This window comes from Colobus angolensis, unplaced genomic scaffold (genome assembly GCF_000951035.1).
Source record: "Colobus angolensis palliatus isolate OR3802 unplaced genomic scaffold, Cang.pa_1.0 Scaffold18, whole genome shotgun sequence".
In the NCBI taxonomy this organism is placed as follows: domain Eukaryota; kingdom Metazoa; phylum Chordata; class Mammalia; order Primates; family Cercopithecidae; genus Colobus; species Colobus angolensis.
This window is the reverse complement of record NW_012114932.1, coordinates 6,777,573-6,790,074: the sequence shown is the minus strand read 5'-3', so window position 1 is coordinate 6,790,074 and position 12,502 is coordinate 6,777,573. Positions and strand designations below refer to the sequence as shown.

General features: G+C 50.5%; 1 protein-coding gene across 3 annotated transcripts in view; it reads right to left on the bottom strand.

Annotated features, from left to right (window-relative positions):
* Positions 1-12,502, bottom strand: part of CABLES1 (Cdk5 and Abl enzyme substrate 1) — a 129,249-nt gene that overhangs the window by 7,037 nt on the left and 109,710 nt on the right. The gene's annotated exons all lie outside the window — the stretch shown is intronic.

The window sequence follows — 12,502 nt, the reverse complement described above, 5'->3', positions numbered from 1 at the left end:
CCTCCGCCTCCCGGGTTCAAGAGATTCTCCTGCCTCAGCCTCCCGAGTAGCTGGAACTACAGGCACGTGCCACCTCGCCCACCTGATTTTTGTATTTTTAGTAGATGGGGTTTCGCCATGTTGGCCAGGATCCTCTTGAACTCCTGACTTCAGGGGATCCACCCACCTCTGTCTCCCAAAGTGCTGGGATAAGAGGCTTGAGCCACTGTGCCTGGCCTACATTCCATAATCTTAATCAGCCAAAGCTCAGGAAAGAAGAAACGACACGTTTTGATGTGAAGGTCGATTCCCCGGATGACTCACGCCTGCAAAGCCCATCAAAGGTTTCCTTAACAGCTCTAACGGAAGTTGGTGGCTTTCTCTGGACACCTCAATTTATAGGACACGGGATTTTAGCGCAGACATGTGGAATGCCTTTGGTGTCAGTTAGTAGCAAGGAGCAGGCAAGCAGCCAGCACATCCCAATTCAAGTGATCTTGATGGTCCTCTCTTTGCTTCTCGGGTGAATAAAGGCAAAGCACAGCAATATTAACTCCAACAATACCACCAGACCTGTTCAGAGCCACAGTATTTGGACACTGCTCTCACTGCCAAGGTCCAGCAGAGTGGGCCCCTGTGGCAGCCCTCCCAGACAGGTTTATTTCCCTTCTACTTTTAAGAACGGTCTCCTCTGGGTTGAAGGGGATGTAAGATTTCCTTTTGGAAACAGGCAGTAGAATGGGGGCCACATGTAACATGCTGGCCTCAAGCTGGGAGGGCTCATCAGCCAACCCTCCTGTTTCCCAAGTAATCAGCACCTTCCTCTGGCTTCTCAACCCCTCACCCCCCATCCAGGCACCCTGAACTCCCAGAGACAGGCCGGCTTCCTCTACAGAGGAAGGTCATGAGGTTTGCAATGATGTGAGCAGGCTCAAGTAAAGTCATCTGCCTTTGTTGGGGGCCTGGAGCCCTGTGAGCGCCAGCAAGGATATCCTGCTGCTTAACCGTCATGCAGATTTTCAGGCTGGGTTCTGTTGAAGTGCCTGTGGGAGGGGGACTGCATCTCTCCCTGCAGCAACCACAGCAAGTCTGCTTTGCTCTGTCTTACTTGTAGATACACAACACTTCCCTTGCAAGAGAGATCTCACTGCTTAAATGTGCAAATATGCAAATATGTCCCACCTCTGTTCGCAACAGAGGCTCAGGAAAGTGAAAAGGCTTGCCCCAGACCTGAGTGAGCTGCAGGCAGGGCCGGCGCTGGGACCCTGGTCTCCCAGAGCAGCTGCTTCCAGCTCGCGCCCCATGCACTGCCTTCCTACTTTTCTCTCCTTGATGGTACTGAATAAGCAGCAGAGTAGCTCCCTACCCAAGGGCTCTCACCAGGATGTCTGAGAAGACAGCTGGCAGTGGAAAGGGCTGGCAGGTGGTGGGGCAGGTCCACCTTCAGCAAGTCAGGCAATAGGGAGAAAGTCACTCAACCTCCCTGAGCCTTACCCTTATCTTCTCCAAAATGAGATGAGAAAACCTCATGGGGCTGCTTTCCAGGTTTATCTTGAAGATCAAAGAGAACAAAATGTATGTAAAAGACGCTGGCAAATCTCATTAGGAGCACAAAGTCTGGGCTCTGCTCCAGCCCCACTGAGTCAGTCTCTGAGGGCAGGGCCTCGCATCTGCACCATGACAAGTTTTCCTGCTGATTTCTATGCGCCAAAGACCTGGGACTTACAAATCAGACTCTCATCTGGCTATCGCCCACTCCTGGTTCAGCTTGGGATGCCACTTCTGCAGGCTCCTCCTCCTAAATCCCGGGGCTGAGGCTGCTCTCCCCCGGACTCACCTTCTTTCTACTCTATGATCTGAACATCCAACCTCCTCTTGGGACGCCCTGTTGTGCTACAGAGGCTGGAAAGCTAACGGTTATACTTGCCTGACTCCTTTGCAGCTAGGATTCCAAAAACAATTCTGGCTCCTCCTATTGGATGCTCCGGTATGTGAAGGCAGGGCTTGAGCAAGGGCTGTGCTTCTGTTGTTTATGCTGCCAAGAGGCTCAGGGCAGGAATCCTCAAGTCCTGTCACTATGCTTCTGGATTCTCATTTGGCAGCTGTGGACCACAGCAAGGCAGCATGGATCTGGAGCCAGCAGCCAGTGCCAGTTCCCCAAGTCCAAAGCCAGAGTCCTGGCCCCAGGCAGCAGCAGCCTCCTGTGTGGCACAGTTCTAAAGTGCGGCTTGGGGATCATTCCTGAAATGTCAACTTAGGTTATTCTGTCAGACTCCTCAATGATTCTAGTAAGTAAGGTGTTTATTAGATACCTTTCTTCTTTTTTTTGAGACGGAGTTTCACTCTCGTTGCCCAGGCTGGAGTGCAATGGTGTGATCTCGGATCACTGCAAACCCTGCCTCCTGGGTTCAAGTGATTCTCCTGCCTCAGCCTCCCAAGTAGCTAGGATTACAGGCATGTGCCACCACACCCAGCCGTATTTTTAGTAGAGATGGGGTTTCACCATTTTGGTCATGCTGGTCTCCAACTCCTGGCATCAAGTGACCCACCCACCTCGGCCTCCCAAAGTGCTGGGATTATAGGCGTGAGCCACTGTGCCCAGCCTTTAAAAAAAAAAAAAAAAAAGACATAAGGTCTTGCTATGTCTTTTTAGGTGGGACTCTAAATCCTGGGCCAAGTGATCTTCCTGCCTCTGCCTCCTGAGTGGTCCGGGCTGCAGACCTGTGTCCCTGCGCCAGCTCCTCTTCCTTCTTAAACTCACTAGAGTGGATGCTGCACTTCAGAACTGAACCAAGCCGGGTGCACACGCTGTACTTTGCTGGTGGCATTTACCACTACTGAAACTGAACCTGGCTCGGGGAAGGGGGAACAGAGGAAGAGCTTCTGATCCCCATAAAGGCAAAGACGATATCCAGTCCCTGAAGTCCTGCCCCCACCCGAGCCACACTTCCCGACCCATCCCTGCTTTACAGGACCCGTGAGAGCCAACAGCTCAGCTCAGCCTGTGGCTCTCGAGGGGGCAAGGGCGGCAGAGAGCACCAGGTCCACTCTGGTCTGGGCCTTGCAGGAGAGACTCTGTCTTTTTTACAAGCAGCCTGGTCCTAGCTCTTGGGGTCCAGAGCTGGGGACTCTGTTTCCTGACAGAGAGGCAGAGAAAAATCCAATCTAGGCCCTGGCAGGGGGTGTGCAGGGAAGGCCTGTGAGCAGACGCTGCGAGACCCTTGGCCCAGTGAGCCCAGTGCTTGGCCCCGCATAAGTGGGGCATATGTGGAAATGCCAGGAGGACGAGGCCCTCTAGTCATCTTCTAGGCGACAGACTCTTCAGCATCCCGGCCTTCTGTCCTGGCCTCCTGTCTGCTGCGCTCTCTTCAGTCTTGCTTTTGTCTCTGCTTCTCTAAGCTGCGGCTCAGTGGGGAAGAACACAGACTCAAGAGCCAGAGCCCTGGGTTCAAACTCCAGCTCTGCCACGCGGTGCCCGGCGGCCCAGTGCACACTGGTGAGGAGCTCTGTGCCTCCGTTTGCTCCCCTGGCTTCTCCAGCACCCACTTAATGTTGACAGCAGCAGGCACCTCATCTGTGGGGCTGTTCCGTGTCCTGCTCCCGCTCAGCTGCATAGGATACACAACTGCCACAGGAGACCAGACAACCCCTAAAGCGGCACTGGCTGCCAGAGCCCGGCTCGGAGGGACCTGCACACACGCTGCATCTTCAGGCCACTGCTCTGCACCGGCCCCACACTGTCTGGAGTGTGGAAACTGGACGGATCACTCTGAGCCCAGGGCCACCCCCCTTCCAGGCAGGTTCCAGAGGGTATGACAGTCCTCGATGTCCTCTCAGCTGCAGGTCCCTCTAAGAAACACTCTCTGGGGTACAGGAGGTCATGATTCCCCGGCACATCCTGTCTTGAGAGAGCCTGATGGTGGCCCTTAGAGGCCGGGCCTCCCAACCATGCCAAGAGATAGCATCCTCTCTTCAGTGCTGGGGGTGAGCTGGAGAGGCGGTACTAGGAGATTGAGCCGCAGAAGTGGGATGACCACAGCCCCCCAGCCACTCATTCTTTCTGGTGTGGGACTGAAGAAATGAAAAGTGAGGCCAATGCTTTATTCAGGCTTGAACTATATGAACTATAAAAACTTGCAAGCTGGGTGTGGTGGCTCTCACCTGTAATCCCAGCACTTTAGGAGGCCGAGGCGGGTGGATCACTTGAGGTCAGGAGTTCAAGACCAGCCTGGCCAACATGGCAAAACCCTGTCTCTACTAAAAATACAAAAATTAGCTGGGCCTGGTGGTGCATGCCTGTAGTCTCAGCTACTTGGGAGGCTGACGCAGGAGACTCACTTGAACCTGGGAAATGAAGGTTGAAGTGAGCCAAGATGGTGCCACTGCTCTCCAGCCTGGGTGACAGAGTGAGACTCTGTCTCAAAAAAAATAAATAAAAAACCTTGTACTGCCTGGGTTTTGCCAGTGCATGCTACTGTAAATCAAAAAGTGCCAATTAAATAGGCAGGAACTCCTTCTTGGCCTGGGACAGTCTGAGTGACAACTGATTTTTTTTTTTTTTTGAGAGAGAGTCTCACTGTGTCACCGAGGTTGGAATGCAGTGGTGTGATCTCGGCTCACTGCAACCTCCACCTCCAGGTTCAAGCGATTCTCCTGCCTCAGTCTTCCAAGTAGCTGGGACTACAGGTGTGCACCACCACGCCAGCTCATTTTTGTATTTTTAGTAGGGACGGTGTTTCACCACGTTGGCCAGGATGGTCTCTATCTCCTGACCTTTTGATCCTCCTTCCTCGGCCTCCCAAAGTGCTAGGATTACAGGTGTGAGCCACCACGCCCGGCCATGACCACTGTTTTCAATGCCACCTAATGCCAGGCCATGGGATTCACCAGACGAAGGGCTCCCTGTGGCCTGCGGCAGGCCCAGGCTGTGTGATGGAGGAGGGGTTCCAACCCTGCAGCAGGCAGTTGTGTTTTTGCAAGGGTGCTCATTCCGTTCATGGAGTGACAGGTCACTTGAATGCACTGTCGAGCACTTGAATGCCTGACTGCAGGGAAGCTATGTGCACAGCTGCGTACGGGGAAAGGGGAAGGTCAGATGGAAGGGACTGTCCACAACACAGATGTCCAGAGATGCAGTTCACAAGGAGGCCCTGCCTGGCCTGCCCTGCTGGAGACAGTCTGGAAGGCCTAGAGTGGGAGCGGACAAATTCTTTCTGAGATAAGAGGAAGAGAGAAGACTACAACGTAGTTATCTAGACGAAAAGTCTCCCGTATCGATTGCAGAAACACTGATACATCTTTTGCTTTTGAGACAGCATGGGTGACTCTGTTGCCCAGGAGGGAGTATAGTGGCACTCACTACAACTCCCGCCTCCCGGGTTCAAGCAATTCTCATGCCTCAGTCTCCCAAGTAGCTGGGACTACAGGTGCACGCCACCACACCTGGCTATTGTTTTTGTATTTTTTGGTAGAGATGGGATTTCACCATGTTACCCAGGATGGTCTCAAACTCCTGACCTCAAGTGATTCGCCCACCTCAGCATCACAAAGTGCTGGGGTTACAGGCGTGAGGCACCGCGCCTGGCCCATCCTTTGCTTTGTATAAAAACAAAGTCTTGACTTGTCATGAGTGGAGCGAAGGGGCCTCCATGGAACTGAACTTGGGCCCCATCCCGGCCCACTACAGCAATGCTGTGAAGTGAAGGCCCCTCAGGTGGGCTGGGGTATAACGGGAGAGGATGGGAGGTACACACGCCCCAACAACAATCCTGGAGAACAGTGAGGGCCTCAGGCTGCTGGTCTGATTCCAACCGAAACAACAGAAAAGGTACTTCTACTCCAGGGCCTGATAAAGCTCCGGTCTCCATTTCCTACTCTCCTGTCTTCCAAGTCTCCCCAGGAACTCTCATGAGCAGTTCTAGGCAGATGTGAGCTTGCCGTACACTCCGCTACTGTTCTCCTCTGACCTACTGCCAGCCCTAGTGCTGCCTGCACCCGGGGGAGCTAGCAGCAAGACCTGGGGCAGGTATGCAGCCGCTGCAAGCCTTGGTTCCACGCCATGCCTGTGAAAGGAAGGAGGGATACAAGGCAATGCACACAGATCCTTCCAGGGTCAACAGCCACTGCGGAATTAGGCTCTTCTGCTTTGGCCACACTCGTACACGGGCGTTCAGGCTCAGTTGGGCACTGGAAGGCAGATGTTCCGTGCTTGTTAAGGCAATTAAGCAGCACAGCGGCCCTCGACTAAATCTATCTAACCACCAACAGATGGGCATTTCAGCTGTTCTAGGCATTTAATCCTTTCCCTAAGAGGACAGTAAATCACAAGGAAACTATGGAAATAAACGGGTAGCCTACGCAGCCTGGGGCTGCATTTGTTGCTATTTCTACCCATCGAATTCAAAATACCGAATCCTGGATCGACTCTCCCTCCCACTGAAATGAAAGGGTTTGCACACGGAGAGGAACACAGGAAGAAAAGCTGCCTCTGCTTCAGGTTTACACGGCCATGGGGAGTCACTGGGTGGCAGAGTATGTGCAGTGTCAGCTATTTGTCAACTGTCTGGTGCTACCAGACTCCTGGAGTAGTGTCTCCATCCACTTGAGATGACACCAGGTGACTGGCCCAGAGTTCACCCACACCCAGACAGTATTTGGATGCACTTCTAAACGCAAGCTGCTGAAACAGTGGCAGTACAGCATGAGCCAAACTGCGTGGAACGTCATGTTCAAAATCACAAAGTGACTGTCAAAAATCCGAGTCAAATACATAGAAAGAGAGCAGATGCTGCAATATCCTGAGTGAAATGTCAAACTCATATTTTGTTTTGTATTAGTTTTTTTGTTTTGTTTGTTTGAGATGGAGTCTTGTTCTTATCGCCCAGGCTGGGATGCAGTGGCACGATCTCGGCTCACTGCAGCCTCCGCCTCCCGGGTTCAAGAGATTCTCCTGCCTCAGCCTCCTGAGTAACTGGGATTGCGGGCGCCTGCCACCACGCCTGGCTAATTTTTGTATTTTTTAGTAGAGATGGGGTTTTGCCATGTTGGCCAGGCTGGTCTCAAACTCCTGGCCTCAGGTGATCCACCTGCCTCCGCCTCCCAGAGTGCTGGGATTACAGGCGTGAGCCACCAAAGCCATTAGTTTTACAAGAAAAAAATGAATTGTAAAAGGTGTTGGAATTCTAATAGTGCTGTTAACAACAACAAAAATCCAATCAACCAACCAACCAACAAACAAAAAACCCAAACCCACACCCAAAACAAGCTTCCCTTCTCCACACAGCACCATCAGGCATCAGGCACTTGATGTGAACACTTACACCGAAAGCTGCAGGATGCTCCTCAGCTACTGCCCAGGCCTGCGCACCTGAGGGCGCCCTTCAAGCCTCAGGGAAGTGCCACAATAGGGAAGAGCCGAGCTACTGTGCTTCTAATGTGATGTGGCATTTTCTTAAAGAGGGCCCCTCCCCAGAACTGAGTAAGCCTCAGGCACCTTGAAACCTGAGGACTTGGAAAGGGTCTTGCATTAGCTTCCCAACAAATCCACCCTGCAGACAGGTAACAAGTGCCTAAATCATCCAGGTAACTTCTAATAGAAATATATATATATATATATATAAAATAAATTATAATAAACATGACTATGTTATTAAATTATAATTTTTATATATTTATAAATATATACTTATAACATATCTATTTCTATCGGGGGACGGGCAGAATCTAATCACCTCATGGAAGGCTGAATTAGTCTTTCTTTCATTGAGTCAATTACTTCCCACTGCTCAGTATCTCATGCTGTACTGAAAAATTAAGTTCTAAGATACATTCCCCCAACACTGGGGAGATGTGGGGGTAGAGGGAGGGCTTTCTCTACGAGGACTTAGATCTTAATATTCGGTAAATAAAAAATAGACACTTTATCATGGAGATCAATGCAAGAGGTTTCTCTCAAGGTTCTCATGCGTATGCGTATCATAAACAATGTCGGTCGGTTTTCTTTTTGATGAGAACATGGTGCAAGAGGGATTTCTTAGAGAGGAAAAGAATCCAGAAATCCACTCAGGTAACTGAATTTTGTTGGCATTATCTCAGCTCTCCCGCTTACTTTCTCCTCTTAATTGCTTTCCACACCCATAAAGAGGGGGGAAAACACAAAAACCCACTACAACCTGGGCTGCCAGGTTCTAATGATACATAACCACTCTCTAGTGAAGCTTTAATTATATGCCAAGTGGTGCAGAGAGCTGGCAGCATCTGCCCTCCCCCAAGACACACCATCGCCCAGCAAGAGTCTGCATGTAGCCAGGCGGCTCAACATGCTCTCCTGTTCTGTGGTCACCTTCTAGAAACTTGAAGACCAAACCACCAGGCCAGCTGCAGTTTGCTTTGCACACTTGCCCCAGGAATTTTTTTTATTTTCGTTTTTGAGACAGAGTTTCGTTCTTGTCACCCAGGCTAGAGTGCAGTGGTGTGATCTCAGCTCACCGCAACTTCTGCCTCCTGGGCTCAACCGATTCTCCTGCCTCAGCCTCCTGAGTAGCCAGAATTACAGGCGCCCGCCACCACACCTGGCTAATGTTTTTTGTACTTTTAGTAAAGATGGGGTTTCACCATGTTGGTCAGGCTGCTCTTGAACTCCTGATCTCAGGTGATCACCCACCTCGGCCTTCCAAAGTGCAGGGATTACAGGTGTGAGCCACCACGCTCGGGGCGGAATTCTTTTTAAAATCAAAATCTCACCCTTGCCCTTCTACAGTAGATAATAGTGGGAGTGACTTGCATGGATCAAAGTTTAAAAATACAGATATGGGTGCAAGACTAATCTGAAAAGGGTGCCACTTGCACTCTAAATGACAGGCTTTACCTCTGGAAGCTTCTCACTCTAAGACATGTCCTGACTGCGGCGACGAGGGGCCTTTTTATATTACACTGAGGACACACGCTCAGAGATAAACATTCAGCTACCTCATGGCTGGCTAATAGCACCTACACTAGGACTCAGAAATCCCGCTCCTAGGTATTTACCCCAAGGGAAATGAAAAAGTATCTCCACAGAAAGACACGCACAACAACATTCATGGAAGCTGCATGAACAAATGTCGATCAACGGGAGAAGGGATAAACTATACTACATCTTATACCACTCGGCTTTTTTATTTTTATTTTTTTGAGACGTAGTTTCGCGTGTCGCCCAGGCTGGAGTGAATAGTGCGATCTCGGCTCACTGCAACCTCCACCTCCCGGGGTTTAAGCGATTCTCCTGCCTCAGCCTGCGGGGTTAGCTGGGATTACAGGTGCCTGCCACTATGCCCAGCTAATTTTTGTATTTTTAGTAGAGACGGGGTTTCACCACGTTAGCCAGGCTGGTCTCAAACTCTTGACCTCAAGTGATCCACCCACCTCACCCACCTCGGCCTCCCAAAGTGTTGGGATTTATAGGCGCGATCCATTGCACTCAGCAATTAAAAAAAAAAAAATCTGATACACATAACAAGGGGAAATCTCACATGTTAAGTTGTATGAAAGAAGATGGACCCCAAAAAAGTATATGCCATGATCCTATTCACATGAAGTTTCAGAATAGGTGAAACTCATCTATGGTGACAGAAGTGAGAACAGTGATTGCCTCTGCAGGAAGAGGGAGGGAAGAGTGGGATGGGGAGGGGAACTTTCTGCAGGGACAGAAATACTCTATATCTGGATCAGAGCAGTGGTTATAAAATTCATGGAAATGCACACTTCAAACAAGTGCATTTGATTGTCTGTAAATTACTTCTTTTAGCGGCTGCAGCAGGATTTGATGGATGAAAGGATTAGCTCATCACTTTTGAGCTTGATTCAGCAGAGGCTACTTGAGCATCTCAAGAGCCTGATTTCCACAGGCACAGGACATCCCAAAACAGTGGAGGACAGTCCCAGGATTTCAGGTGGGTGCCTCTGCTGGGCTGGCCACATTGGACTGTCCTGGGGGCCCGAGGAAGACGGGACAGGCAGCAGGACTCCAGGGCCTCGGAGGCTGATACTAAGGGAGGTGAGCAGCTCCACATAACTGGCCTGTGACCAGCAAGCCTGCCCCTTCCCCAATCACCAAGCATTCCCACCGAGGAGGGAATCTGCCCTGTCTGGACAGCGATCCCCATACCAGCCTAGTGGCCAAATGTGCCCCAGGCCCTCAAAGAGGGCGTTCCACAACCTGGCTCAAAGGAGCCAGGGCCTTCGGAGCCAGTGCCTGTTTCAGCAGCAGCACCCCGTGCCTGGGGCCGAGTCAGTGGGGAGGGAGGGTTTGTTAGCATCATCATTTGTGGGCTCTGCCTCCTGCCTGTGTGTGTGTAGAGGGAAGGACGACGACTTTTCCAGTTAGAAAAATCTATTTTATGCAAAACCAACCCCCTTCATACTTGGGGTCTTTCTACTGGGCTCTCCCTACCAAAACCTGGCAGGGCCGCCCACTCTCAGCCCTCAGTGCTTGCTTCAATGCCACTCTTAGGGGAAGTCTTCCTTGAGGCCTACCCCCTGGAGCCCACCTCCAACCCTTCCATCATTTCCTGCCATTTGTTTGTTTTGTTTTGTTTGAGACAGGGTCTTGCTTTGTTGCCCAGGCTGGAGTGCAGTGGCACAATCTTGGCTCACTGCAGCCTCTGCCTCCTGGGTTCAAGCGATTCTCCCACCTCAGCCTCCCCAGTAGCTAGGACTACAGGCGCCCACCACCACACCCGGCTAATTTTTGTATTTTTAGTAGAGATGGTGTTTCACCACGTTGGCCAGGCTAGTCTCAAACTCCTGACCTCAGGTGATCCACCCGCCTTGGCCTCCCATAGTTCTGGGATTACAGGCATGGGCCACCGTGCCTGGTCTCCTGCTGCTTTTCTAAGATGGTTCCTTCCTCATGATTATGGTGATCTGTCTCCTTGTTTACTGTTTACTCTCTGACATCCCCACTCACTCCAAGGTGGAGAAGAACAGGGGCTGTGGCTAGTTAGTTCTCTACTGGGTAAGGAAGCCTGGCTCATAAAAAGGCCTCAATCAACACTTGTTCAACAGGCGAATTCTATACCTATTCCCCAACACACAAAAATAAAGCAAACACCCCAGCCCCCGCCCCACCCCTGCCCAACTGCCCCACTCTGATTCCTACAAGTTCAATGCAAATGCATGAGACACGGCCTGTAACCCATGTCGGCTTCTAGGAAAGAAGTCTCCAGGGAGCTGGGTTGAAGCCCTTTGTAATATACAACATACTGTCAAGAACTTAGACGCGCATGCTGAAACGTGGATCTCCCACATTTTATCAAAGTACCAACATCTGTCGCCAGAACAGGAAACACGTAGGTCTCCAGGAGCCGACCAGGAAAATGCAGTCCACGTGCAATTCCATTCTCTATAGTGTGGAGTATTCCCGGAAGCACTGACTGCAGAGCCAATGCAGTGAAATGACAAATGATCCACTTGGGAACATCAAATGAGGAGGGCAGGACATACATGCTGACTTGGCAATCTTCTAGCACAGTCTAAGGAGGAAAAGTTGTATGTGTGTACGTGCACATGCACATACACACATACTGTGGCCTGGAACCTCAAGGCTCACAATGAAATCATTTAAAGAAAAAAAAGATCAGATAAAAAAGATCATCAGATCTGGCACCAGCCTGACACTAGGCCTATAAACGGAGAGGTTGGCATTATCACCAGGCATAACACGACTGGTAGGAGAGCGCCCACCAACATCGATCAGAAATAGTGCACCTTCCTATTGTCTTGGTTACCTAGAAATCTGCTACACTGTTGGCCCAAAGAATGATCTTCATGTCCAACCCCGAGGTTGGCAGTTCTGGGGCTGACTGCTGAGGAATGTGGGATTCAGAGATAGCTGGGAACGTGAAAAGAGCCCCGAGCCAGGAGTTCTACCCTTGATCCCCCATTTCCCATCTATCAACTAGGAGAGCCTCACTTGGACTCCCTGAGCCAATTTCCTGGCCACGTTGCTTAATAAATAAAGTGAATTTTAATAAATAAGGCAGTGAACCACATAAAGCATCCTTCTTCTTACACATCTCCCCCCCTTGATATCAGGGCAATCATTCTGGCCATTTATTGAACATTTATTACGTGCTAGCCTCTGCCAAAGATGAATATGCCTTGTTTTTTTAAATAAACAGGTCATAGAGTGAAAGAAAAGTAACTACACATGGCGCTGGTTTTGCTTTCTGTGTTAGGAGTTGGGGCATGAGTGAGGGAGGGTGAGGAGTAGGGACAATTTTAAACTCAATGCCTTTGACTTGAATGCATTCTCCAATGACTAAATGCATTCTGACGCCATGTGGCGTATGAGAGGGACCACTGAACGATGTGCCAAAGAACAAGAGGATAAACGCTGAGAGTAACTGGCAAGGCCCCAAGTTCTGCCTGGTGTTTCTCTGACAAACAGCGGAGAACCCTAAATTCTGAATGAAGATGTGGGTGCCCTTTGAGTACGGGGATTGGTTTCCACTCTGGCTACTACAGATACAAAAGCCTAGAGGAG